General features: G+C 38.8%; 1 pseudogene; it reads left to right on the top strand.

Annotated features, from left to right (window-relative positions):
• Positions 1-11,619: 11,619 nt before the first annotated feature.
• Positions 11,620-12,676, top strand: LOC129086116 (transcription elongation factor A protein 1-like; annotated as a pseudogene).
• Positions 12,677-13,299: the final 623 nt, after the last annotated feature.

Genomic DNA, 13,299 nt, shown 5'->3' with positions numbered 1-13,299 from the left:
GAAAATGAAGATTCTATAAAAATGTTGAATTTGAGGTCTACTGAATTGTATTGCTAACTTACCTAATTAACAATCCATGTGAATATATTATTTTCCTAATGAAATTATAAGATCCTTCTGGACAGATCTTGTCCTTGGTGGTATCCTGAAACCTTAGTGGAAGGAAAAAGTTCACAAGTACTTAATTAATTTATGTTTAGAGAGAGGGGAAGAGAGGGAGAAAAAAAGGGAGAGAAACATGTATGTGTGAGAGATACATCAATCATTTGTCTCTCTCACGCCCCCGACTGGGGACCTGGCCTGGAACCCAGGCTTGTGTCCTGACTGGGGATCTAACTGGTGACCCTTTGGTTCACAGGCCAGCACTCAATCCGCTGAGCCACACCAGTTTTAAATATTCAACATAGTACCAAACATAAAATCTTAAAAAATAACAGAAACTCAGTAATACTGAATTTGTATTTGTTGATTATATTTTTCTCATGTTCAAGCCAATCTTAAACTTGTGAATTGTTATTTTTGGTTTGCTAAGTAGTAATAATTCTATGATGTAAAAGACCAAAAGATGATTTACTCTTCCGGACGATGCGCAATGGTGATATCCATTAACTGCACGTTATGTCCAGGAAGTCTTATTCTTGGCATCAGTTAAAATGAGACAGAACAAAAAATTTTAGAAGACACTTGATGAGGAAATGCTACTCCAGTTAGGAGAAAGGGAAACCTAGATCAGTAGGTTATATTTTCCATGGTTATAACATACATTATTGAGAAATGACAACCAAATTAAATCGAAAAGGAATGAAAGGAAATTATGATCACCACAGTGTTAACGAGAACTATATTTGGGAGAATCTGTATCTCTGAATAGAGAATTAGAATTTTTATAGACTTTCCAGGTGACTGCTCGGAAGAAGAAAAACTGTTTCTATCATTAAAAATCTGGATGATCTCTGGCAATTCTTTACCACTTTCCTCTCTCATTCCTCAGTGATCTAGAAATAATATATGTTTGGGAGTGCACTAAACTTTATTTTAAAAACGCATTATTTATTTAAACTCCACAACATCCTAAGAAAGTAGATTCTATTTATATCCCCATTTAGAAAATGAAGAAATAGAGGCTTGCGTCTGTCAGGATGGACTCAATTATACTGCTATCACCATACCAAATATTGGTTTAAAACAGCAAATATTTGATTTTGGTCTTAGCGCATGTCCCCTGTGGGTCTCTTCAAATTTTCCTCACTCTGGGACCCAGGCCAGTGGAGTAGCTGTAGCAGAGGGAAAGAGGAAAACAGAAAATTCTTCCCTGCCTCTTAAAGACTGTCAAGAGGTGACATCTATCACTTTCTCTTACATTTCACTGGGCAAAGCAAATTATGTGGCCACATCCAAATTTGAAGGGATATAGAAATGCAGTTCTGCTATGTGCTTGGACAGGGAGGGACCATGGAAGTTGTATTCAAGTCACTGGACCCCAGATCCTCTTTTGTTAAAGGGGAGTAATGGCAGCCTTGTCTTTAATTATTTGTATTAAATATGTGTTGATCACTATCCTGAGCCCAGGCAAGCATCAGGTGGAAGGAAGGATCTGGGCTTTGAAGTTAGTCAAGCCCATGTTCAAATTCCAGCTTTTTTATCAGCCTAATTCTTGGGCATGTTACTTAACCTCTCTGAACACTCCTTCATTTGCAAAGTGAGGATAATCATGCCTATTACCTCATGGGGCTGTGTGAAGGATTAAACTGATCAATCCATGTTAAGTTCTTACAAAAGGGCTTGGCATATAGCCAGTGCTCATTATCTCTGTGACCTTAGGTAAAGTTATATAAAGATGGACCTTGCTTATTTCTAATGTGATTGCACCCTAAGAAATATCTACTTCATAGAGTTCTAAGAAGATTAAAAACTGGTTCTTGACACTTAGGAAGCATTTAAAAAAATGACTCCCTTTTCTACTACTTGTAGATAATATGGGGGAATTTTTTAGAAATTTGGAGGGATATTGTATGGTACTCCAGTATTCAGGCTTTAGAGAAATACCTGGATTTGAAGCTCATAATATTGTTTGTGACTTCTGGTAAGTTACCTGATCTCTCTGAGCCTCAGCATTCTTACCTCCAGGATTGTTTTAAGTTTTAGAACACAAAGAGCTCTCGGCGTAGTGCCTAACACATAGTAAACATTCATTTTATAGCAGCTAGTATTACGGTAGAAGGGCATTATCTAACTTTACTGGTGTACTTTAACGTAAAAGAATACATCTGCTCAATATATTTCTTTTGAATATATTGCATTTCATAAAATAATCCTTTTTTTTTGGTAGATTCTCATCTTGAGGGCTCATTCGGTCTTTTTAAAAATTAAATTTTCCTCCTATACACGAATGATTGATTAGTGTTATGAAAACTGAAGAAGTACAGATAAGAATAAGGAAGTAACAAAAATTCCCCCGAATACTACCAACTAAGGACACCATCAATAATTTGGAGAATATTTTTCCAGATTTTTATGCATGCATATATAAAATTTACACTCATGCATACATACAAGTCTACATGTACAGAACTATACACTACATATCATTTTTAAATTTTCTTTATTTCATTCAACAAGGTGTCATGGGTATCTTTCCAAGGCAGAGAATATTGACCTTCCTGTTAAAGAGCTAAATAGCTCTTACTTGAATGGATAGCCTGAGACCTGGTGAATCACAGAACTGGACACTAGATGGCGGTGTTGAAATGAAAATTTTGGAAAATGAATATTGGCCTTTACACAGGAGCAAGTGCCCCCTGAGACTTTGTTCAGCCAGATCCTGTTATTGACATCCTGTTCATTAATAACTGGTGAAAGGACATTTATCTGATTAAGACTGTATTACTCTGGGGGCTCCATATTCCCCTGGCTTGGGCTGCAAACATCAAGCTTCTAAGACGAAGATTTGTAAGACTGCATTCAGATTTGTTTTATCATCCATCTGTGAAAGTGAAAATTTGCCCTGTGTAGGAGGAATACACTACCCACCATCTCTGCCATATACTCTCCCCAGCCTCCACCAGACACAGAAGATGGACTGACACTCTTGCTGCCTCCCCACCCCCAAAAGAATACATGATTCTTGTACTACATCCATTGCAGCAGAAGAAGCCGTTCTCTTTGGCAGTTAGGCAAGAGCTGGTTCCCTGTCTGGTCCAAGGTCTCTGGGTGGTGCTTCACTCTGAGATTTCAGGACCCAGAGATCTTGGTCCGCGTCCCCTGAACATTTATACTCCCTGTAGCAACTGCATCCACAGACAGATAGCTGGTCAGCCCAGACCTTCGGAATCCCAGCCTGCCTTGGGTCAACATGTTTTCTGTAAATACTTTCTACTTCTGATCCAAAGATATACTGCACACACATGTGCATGCATATATACATGCGTATGCATGTGTGTATTCATGAATACATGCCCATGTACACACACATTCCTTGGTGTTTGTGCCCTATGCTCTCTTGGGAAGAGTGTAAGATGGATGTCTGGAGTTTCATGTCAGCTACTAACTGACCTTGTGACCTTTGGTAAATCTCTTACCATCTGAGTTTTAAGTTTGAATAACAGTAAAAATAACAACAACTGAGCCTGTTCTGGGGTATTATATATGTAAATTGTACATGTGCTTAGGGTCCTCCCAGGCACACCCATAAAAATGAGAAAAAAATATTCTCGATTTGGTAATTTTTATTTTTAAAAAATAGCTGTCATGGAAAAAATCAGAACCTTGTGAGTTTCTTTACACTTATTTTATGATATTGTTTTTATCTTGCACTGCACTGACCTCTCAAAGCACTCTATGGTTAGAGGCTCCTACAAGCTTAGTTCCATCAAAATCCTCTGTGATTTAGGACGTGAGGGTATTTTCAGAGCTCAGCCATGTCACATTCACTCACAAGAACCCCATGGGTCTATTATAGCACTGAGTCATGGACACAAATTTCATTTTATGAGAAGTCTTTGTTTACACAGACTCTATGAAAAGCCACAAGAGACACTTGCTCTGGAAATTGACCCTTCTGGCTTTTACTGGAGGAGATATGTGTCTTAATGCAGAGCCTGTATAGGAAAGCTTGAAGACATGATTTGGGAAAGGCCATTATTAAAGATTTAAAGGCAGCACTGGCTGGTGTGGCTCAGTGGATTGAGTACTGGCCTGCAAACCACGGTGTCATTGGTTGGATTCCCAGTCAGGGCACATGCCTGGGTTGTGTAGTTGTGGACCAGGTCCCCAGTGTGGGCTCACAAGGGGCAACCACACGTTAATGTTTCTCTCCCTCTCTTTCCCCTTCTCTTCCTTTCTCTCTAAAAATAAATAAAATCTTAAAAAAAAGATTTAAAAACAATCTAGCTCTCTTCCTTTTCACAAGCAATCAAAATGAGAGGTGACTAGTGACCCAAATGACACATTATCATTTTGATAACATTTGATTCAATTCAAATATATTTCATTTCAGCAGCTTTTTGGTACCTGCTGTGACTAGAATATGTGAAAGATGAAGTGAACTTTATCCCTCCTTTCAGGAGGTATAATCTAGAAGAGACAAACATATGCTGAAGTCTCTTTTCTACTGCAGTCCAAAAAATCCCTGGACTTTGGATGTCTTCTCCATTGCCCTTTATCACATGCTTTAAACATAGCAGGAGTTTGTTACTGTTTTTGGATGAATATTTACATGACTATATATGACAATATATGAATATACAAGGTCTGTCCAGAAAAAAGCCCAACCATTGTTAATATATAGTAACAATGGTTTGTGCAGCATTGATGTAACATGACAGCCAAGGAGAGTGGACTGGAATGTGCATTTGTGAACAATGATGACTTCATTGTACTAGTCAGTGGGAGGTGGGGGTGGTAGACGCTGTTGAGTGAGCATGTGTACTGTGTAGCCATTGCATTCAAAATGACAGACTGAGCTGAGCAACAAGTCAGCATCAAATTATGCATTAAGCTAAAAAATTCCTCTGTGGAAACTATTTGGATGATTCAGAAGGCTGCAGCTATGGGCAACTGGTGATTGGCAGCTTCATCACAACAACATGCCCACTTATGCATCATGTCTTGTGCAGAGTTTTTTTGGCACAACATAAAATAATCCAGGTGACTCAGCCCCCCTACCGCCCAGATAGGTTCCCTGTTGTTGAAAACTGTCCTGCCTGGTTTCAGGGACTGTAGCCTCGCCACCAGGTGAGAGGGCCCCAAGACTGGAGCTGAGCAAGGAGGCCTTGGGAAATAGGCCACTGAGGAGACAAAACCTGTCCCCCTGGCAGGGGCTTCCCTCACATCACCCTGCTTGGCTCCTGAGGATGGCTAGTTAGTCAATAATGGGTAAGATCCCTCAATGGTAAGGGCAACCTAAGACAGGCACAGTAGCATAGGGGCCATAATGGGAAGGACTTGGGGGACACAGAGAAGGCAAAAAAGGTCCTCACTCCTCAGCTTTGATAGGGCCGGAGTCCTCATTCTACCTGAAAGGAGTCTCCTTATCTCTTGGTGGCTCTGCCCGGCCCTCCTGTCTCAGGCTTGAAACAATACTAAAGGCAGGTACAGCTCTAAACTGGATCGGTTGGTTCCCGGGGGGAAAATCAGGCCAAGAAGTAAGTTTCTTGAAGCATGCTTTGTTTTTCCCTCAAAAGCTATAATAACTAGCTCATGCTGGGAAGGAAATTTACATTATTCACAGACCCCAACCTGAGCAATCTCTTGTGTTTTTTCCATTGTTTTCTATGATCTCTATCTGTTTTCTGTAAACATAGCCTTTTGACATCGTTTGATGAGCTTTGCTGTATACCCCTGCACATATGGTTCTCAATAAAAGCCACCTGAAGGGAAGGGCTCGGGAGCCTTCTCCACTAGTGGGAAGTACCACCCCTTCCCCTGGCAGATGAAGAGGAAAATGTCTGGGACAATTTATTTTATTTCCTCCATCCGTGACGACCCCGGTATGGGCTCTGCGAGATCAGAGTCCACACTCCCTCCCTCAGCTGGGGCCTGAACAGGGACCCTCAGATCCATAGCCCTGTGCCATCCCACTCTATGGCTTCTGGCTTTTCCCAAAACTAAAATCACCTTTGAAGGGGAAAAGATATCAGACCATCGATGAGACTCAGGAAAATATGATGGGGCAGCTGACAGTAATTGGGAGAGCTGTGTGAGGTCCTAAGGTGTCTACTTTGAAGGGGACTGAAGCATCATTGTCCTATATACAATGTTTATTATATCTTCAATAACTATCTCTATTTTTCATATTACATGGCTGGATGCTTTGTGGACAGACCTCATATATTATCCATGCAAGGCAGAATGTGACAACTGTTATCGAGGAGATAAAGAGTGATGTTAGAGTGCTGATTAAAAGAAAAAAAGAAGGGGCCCTGGCCAGGTAGCTCAGTTGGTTAGAGTGTTGTCCTTATATGCCAAGGTTTCGGATTGGATCCTGGTCAGGGCATGTCCAAGAAGTAACCAATAAATGCATAAATAAATGGAACAACAAAATCCCCTTGCCCCTGTCTCTCTCCAAAAAATGAATCAATAAATGAAAGGAAAAAAAAGACAGAAAGAAAAGAATAAAGAAGGGTAAAAAGGAAGAGTGGTGAGGGGAAGAATTTGAGCAGAGCCTTGAAGGATGTGTATAATTTTGATGGGAGGAGGAAGGGTGATTGAGATTGATCTCTTGTTCCAAGAGGGAACATGATGAGCCCAGGCAGGATAATAGAGAGAGACAAGGGGAAAATAAAACAAAACAAAACACATGTAGCATTTCTGTGATAGGCACTGCTTTAAGCACTTTATGAGCATTAATTCGTTTAACTTCACAACTCTATGAGATATGTGCTATAATTAACTCAATCAAATAGATGAGGAAATTAAGGAACAGAAAGGTTGAGTAATATCCAGCATCACACAACCACTAGGGACAGAGCCAGCCTTCAAACCTGGGCAATTAGTCTTCAGAGACCATGTTCTTAGTCACTTGTGGTAGATTGCAAATGTGGGTGCAGATTGTTTTTCTCTCTGTATCTAAGACCTTGGAATGTGACTTTGTACTTCCTTCCAGCAAGAAGAGAAATCTTGCCCTGGCTGGCGTGACTCAGTTGGTTGCAGTGTTGTCCTGCAGATCTAAAGGTCATGGGTTCAATCGGTGGTGGTGGTGAAGATGGCAAATCCATGTTTTTCTCTCACGTCAATGTTTCTCTTTTTCTTTTTTTCTCTCCCTCTCTCTCTGAAAGCAATGAAAAAATGTCCTTGGGTGAGGATTAAAAAAAGAGAGAGAAAGAACGAAGTCTTGATAAAGCCACTTCAAGAAAATGCCAAGTATGTAACCTCTTCCTTTCACAGTGAGCTCCCAGGAGACAAAGACTTTAAGGATCCTTGACTGCCAAAAATATTGACACTTGTTTTTTGAATTTTTCTATAAAGTCCAATTGTTTATGGTTACTGAAAACATGTGTTAATACTCTTTTATGGCTTATGTAAATGTCATACTAGATGCAAAATACAGAAAATTGAGACAAATGGCAAAACTTGGATTATGATAGTTTACAGGATAGAAATGATCCGGATTGTTTTTCACAATGAAGGTCATAAAACCCAACTGCCTTCCGTTTGTCTGCCCTTTCCCTTTTAGAGGAAATTTTGCCTCAACTTACATCCCATGGTTATGATATTGCTCCTTCCCAGTGCTCTAAGACCACAATACCTAACCAAAAAGTTGGTTGTCAATGCAGTCTTCAGATGGATTTATGATCAAAAGTGGGAAACTGTGGATGAAAAAGGAATTCTATGGAAGGTAACCTTATGAGGTGATTTGACCATAAATTCCTAACTGGGTAGATCATGGTGGAAGTTGTATGCTAGGTATATAACTTTTTTAGTCAAAGGTTTTACTTTGCTTTATGCAAGCCTTGTCCCTTATTCTTGGGCATCTAGGTTAACACACCTTTGAAATGCAGAATAACCCTCTTTTTCAGACCCCTCAAGGCATAACCACCCTCAAGGGAGCAAATAATCTTGTTAACTGTTCTGTACTTAGTCCCCACCTGGCTTTTTCCTACCTTCCTTTAAGCTTCCTTAATTCCCTCCTAATTGCAAATGCAGAAAAGAAACTGCAAGCTGTCATTCTGGGAGGCATTTTTCTCAGTCTGTGAGATCTTGTTTCCAGGCATATCCTCTAGAAAAACTTTTTCCAGGTTTGGACTTTCCAATGTTGATATTTATTATCCATTACAATATCACAACTCCACATATCCAAGACTGGACAATTACAATGCGGAGAAAAAAAAAACAAAACTTTTCAGTGGAGATGTTTGAAGCATTTATGTAGCTTCTCCAGTAACTTGGAGATCAAGTCCGCCACCTGATAAAGGTACAAAACAATTCAAGAAGCCCTGGGAAAGATGCAAGCAAGAGTCTGGGTCTTAGCTCCCCACTCTGCGTATATTAGCAGGGAAAGTGAACTCAGAGGTGAAAATATTGAGATAAAGAGGAGTCTAGTCTAAGAGAAAGAACACCATCCAAATGGCCTATATTAGAGAAAACAGAATCAATGTGTTAAAAAAATAAAATTCAACTGAGTACATTTGAAGATCTAATTGGCTTTATTAAGTGATTCATGTATTGATAGCATCCCATTTGGCACTAGAAGGGCACTCTAGGGGGTTGTACAAAGTGAAAAACTTTTATAGGAAGAAGGGGAGGGGGCAAGGGTGCCTTTAACAAAACAAAACAAAAAGATTATTTTTAGACCAGGATATTTTCTTTTGGTGGGGAAGGGAATGGCAAGCACTTTTATTATGCAGGTTTGCCTCATTGGTGTTGACCAGAAAATTTCAGAGTAGTTGATTAAGATTATGTTTCTGGAAATTGGAGAGAGTCATGCAAAACAATGAAATTAGACCAACTTCTTACACCATGTACAAGACTAAACTCAAAATGGATTAAAGACTTACGTGTAAGACTTAAACCCATCAAAAGCTTACAAGAAAACACAAGCAATAAAATCTTGAACATTTCTCTTAGCAATATATTTTCTGATATATCTTTTCAAGCAAGGGAAACAAAATAAAAAATAAACAAATAGAACAACATCAAACTAAAAAGTGTTTTCACAGCAAAGGAAACCAATGAGAAAACAAAAAGACAGCCTACTGAAAGGAAGGAGATATTTGCCAATGATGTATCTGATAAGGGATTAATATCCAAAATTTACAAAGAACTCAAAAAGACACAAACAATTCTCTTAAAAAATAGGCGGAAGACCTGAATAGACACTTCTTCAAAGAGGACATACAGATGGCTAATAGAAACATGAAAAGATGCTCAATGTCTCTAATTATAAGAGAAATGCAAATTAAAAGCACAATAAAATATCACATCATACCTGTCAGTATGACTATCATCAAATTCATAAATAAGTGCTGGCAAGGATGTGGAGAAAAGGGAACCCTAGTATAGTGATGGTGGGAATGCAGACTGTTGCAGCCACTATGAAAAACAGTATGGAGGATCCTCAAAAAATTAAAAATGAAACTGCCTTGCCCTGGACGTGTGGCTCAGTTAGTTGGATCATCATCCCGTATACCAGTTTGATCCCCTGTGAGGGCACATTTCCAGGTTTCGGTTCGAACCCCCCGTCGTGGTGTGTAAGGAATGCAACTAATCGATGTTTTGTTCCCAGGGAGACCTGAGTTAGGTGCTCCCCCTCCTCAGCTCTTGCCTTGCTCACAAGAGAAGAATTCAGGTGAGAGACAGCATGTATAGTGGAAATGTTTATTTATGAAAGTTTGTTAATGAAATACACTTAGGCATGAAACTACAGGCAGGCATCCAGCTAGTCTGAATGCCCCAAGTATAGAGGAAATTAAGTTGTTAGTAAGTTTGTTAGTTTGTTCTACGTACTTGAGTACCTGGCTAAAAGTGGGCACTCAGCTAATTTGAGTGTGCTCACTACTGGGGTTCAGGGGTTACATGCTTTAGTCAGCTTCTAGGTTCCCCTTTTTCCTTCCCTTCCAGACATGGGGATCAATACACAGTTTTAAAGGTTTTCTTTCCCAGCTAGTGGAGATGATACATACAGAATTTCAAGGGCTTCCCTCCTCTTGCATTATCATAGTTTTGACTATTACAGTTTTGTTTGTGATGTTCAGAACATCTGTCAATCTTATCGGATCAGGCTCAGAACTGCTGAGTTAATTGGTGAGACATGTTGCCCTTTTGTTTCTAGCCTCCTGTTTTAAGTTGTCTTTTAGATTGTAAAGGCAAGAGCCCTGCTTTGCTTCCCCTCTGGCCGCTGATTCCTAGCTGCTACCTAACAGTTTCCCTTTCACACCAATGTTTATCTCTCTCTCTCAAATCACTAAACATGTCTTTGGGTGAGGATTAAAGAAAACCTTAAAACTAGAACTGTGAAAAAAACAAAACAAAACAAAACAAAACCTAAAAGTATTGTGAGTTCGATTCCCAGTCAGGCCACATACGTAGGCCTTGCGTTTGATCCACAGTTGGGGCATGTACAGTAGATGGGTGACAGACATTTCTCTCTCATATTGATGTTTCTCTCTCTCTCTCCCTCCCATCCTTTCTCTCTAAAATCAATAAAAATGTCCTCGGTTGAGGATTAAACAAAGAAAAAGGAACTGCCTTATGACCTAGTGATTCTACTTCTGGATATAAATCTGAACAGACCTGAACGCTAATTCGAATGAATATATGCACCCCCATGTTCACTGCAGTGTAGCTAAGATTTGAAAGCAAAACAAGTGCCTGTCAATAGATGAGTAGACAAAAAAGAAGTGGTACATGTCTACAAAGGAATATTACTCGGCCATAAAAAAGAATAAAATCTTATCATTGGCAACAACATAGATGGACCTGGACAGTATTATGCTAAATAAAATAAGTCAGACAGAGAAAGACAAATACCATATGATTTTACTTATATGTGAAATCTAAAGAACAATATAAACAAACAAAACAGGAACAGACTCATAGATACAGAGAACAGACTGATGGTTCCCAGAGAGGAGGGGATTGAGAAATTGGGTGAAAAAGGTGAGGGGATTAAGAAGTACATGTTGGTAGTTATAAAATGGTCACAGGGATGTAAAGTACAGCATAGGGAATATAGTCAATAATATTGTAATAACTATATGTGGTTCCAGGTGGGCACTGGAAATGTCAGGGAACACTTTGTAAAGTATATGACTATCTGATCACTATGCTGTACACCTGAAACTAATACAAAATAATATTGAATATAAACTGTAATTAAAAAATAAAATTAAAACATGTTTCTGGGAAAGGTTGACAGCACTTAAGTCAGGTATTAAATCTAGGTTTGGTGTCATGGGCTTTATTTATCACAAGTGACACTACTTGAGGCTTGTGATTTTCTCTTTAGCAAGTGTAAAACAGGAACTAACTCTTTAAAATAATATAAGCTTAGAATACAGGCACACAGTTCAGTGGAGGAGGCAAGCAGGCATGGATGGGCAGAAGTTTTGCAGGTATCAGAAGTTCACATATCAAATACCTCTGCATCACGCACCAGTTATGCCTCTAACATTAAATATGAACATGGCTATGCCTTCTTGGTTTGATATTATTGGGCTTTCACTAGATTCACAGGAGGATGAACCTGGAATTACACAAGCAGCAGAAAATGTAAAAGCTTTGATAGAGCAAGAGATGAAGAATGCAATTCCTTTAAACAGAATTATTTTGGGAGGATTTTCTCAGGGAGGAGCTTTATCTTTATACACTGCTCTTATCACACAGCAGAAACCCGCAGGTGTCTCTGTGCTTAGTTGCTGGCTTCCATTGTGGGCTTCATTTCCATAGGTTGGAGCATTGGATTTGCTGAAGGAGCTTAAGAATAATCCCATGACCCTGGAATTTTTTCAGCCCACAAGAATTGGAATGTCAGTGAATGCTATTCACAAGCAGAGTACAGATGAAGAAGTTACATCTTTAGCAACGTCTCTCATCAAACCCTGAAAAAAGTTATTAGAGGGACCATCAACTGATAAAGATCCTGAAGAAAAGAAAAAAGATACTGTAATTACATCACAGAATAGCCCTGAAGCACAAGAAGAAAGTAGCTCCAGTGGAAATGTAAGCAGCAGAAAGAATGAGACAAATGCTCGAGATACTTACTTGTTATGTTTTCCTCAGGCACCAAGAACTTCTGATTTTGTACCATTAAAGTGTAGGGAGATGCTTGCTGCAGCTCTTCGAACAGGAGTGGTCTATACCTATATATCAAGAAATAAGGAATACAGACATGAAATACAAAAATAGAGTGCAAAGTAGAATATCAAATCTCAAGGATGCAAAGAATCCAAATTTAAGGAAAAATGTATTGTGTGGGAATATCCCTCCTGACTTGTTTGCTAGAATGATGGCAGAGGCAATGGCTAGTGATGAGTTCAAAGAGATGTGGAAAAACTTGACCAAAGAAGCCAGCAGAGAGCATCAGGTGGCCAAGACAGGTGGAACCCAGACAGACTTATTCACATGTGGCAAATGTAAAAAGAATTGTCCTTACACACAGGTACAAACTCGTAGTGCTGATGAACCAATGACAACATTTCTTGTCTGCAATGAATGTGGAAATCGATGGAATTTTGGTTGAGTCAGAAGAATTGGCAAAATGTCTGGACCATTGAGAAAATGGATTTTGTAATTTGCTTTCAAACTAGGCCAGGGAACTAGTTTTTCTGTAAATCAGATTTTTAAAGAAAATTCATCCCTTGGGTTGGTCTTTGTTTTTGACACAGCATCCTTCCTTAAATGACTTCTGTAGTTTCATAGCAGTAGGGAGATTACATAATAATTGTATGGTACTTGTTTCAAATATTTTTCATTTTTATAAGTAATTGATATTAAATTTTTATCAATTAAACTTTTGGCAATTTATTTTTATCTTTTTTGTTTCTTAGAGAAAATAACTTTTTTACAGTCTGAAACAAATACAGTAGAAATGTTATTCTCAGTTAATACATAAATGAAAATTATATTTTTTCCCCTTATTGACGTATACCTACAAATATTAAAGGAGAGGTTATATAATTTTAAGTTTATGAAATGTGGTGTGTTTTCAAATTATACTTGGCCAGCTTATCTAAATTGTACATAATATTTGAACTAGCATATGAAATTGGTTTTAATTATTATATTCACAAGTCTGGAATGATTAGATATTATTTTGCATTTATAACTAACCATGATCATCATTTCTTGTAATTTCTTGTATAT

This window comes from Pteronotus mesoamericanus, unplaced genomic scaffold (assembly GCF_021234165.1).
Source record: "Pteronotus mesoamericanus isolate MK-2021 breed Mesoamerican mustached bat unplaced genomic scaffold, CSHL_Meso_final scaffold_36, whole genome shotgun sequence".
NCBI lineage: Eukaryota > Metazoa > Chordata > Mammalia > Chiroptera > Mormoopidae > Pteronotus > Pteronotus mesoamericanus.
This window is presented reverse-complemented; position numbering and strand designations above follow the sequence as displayed.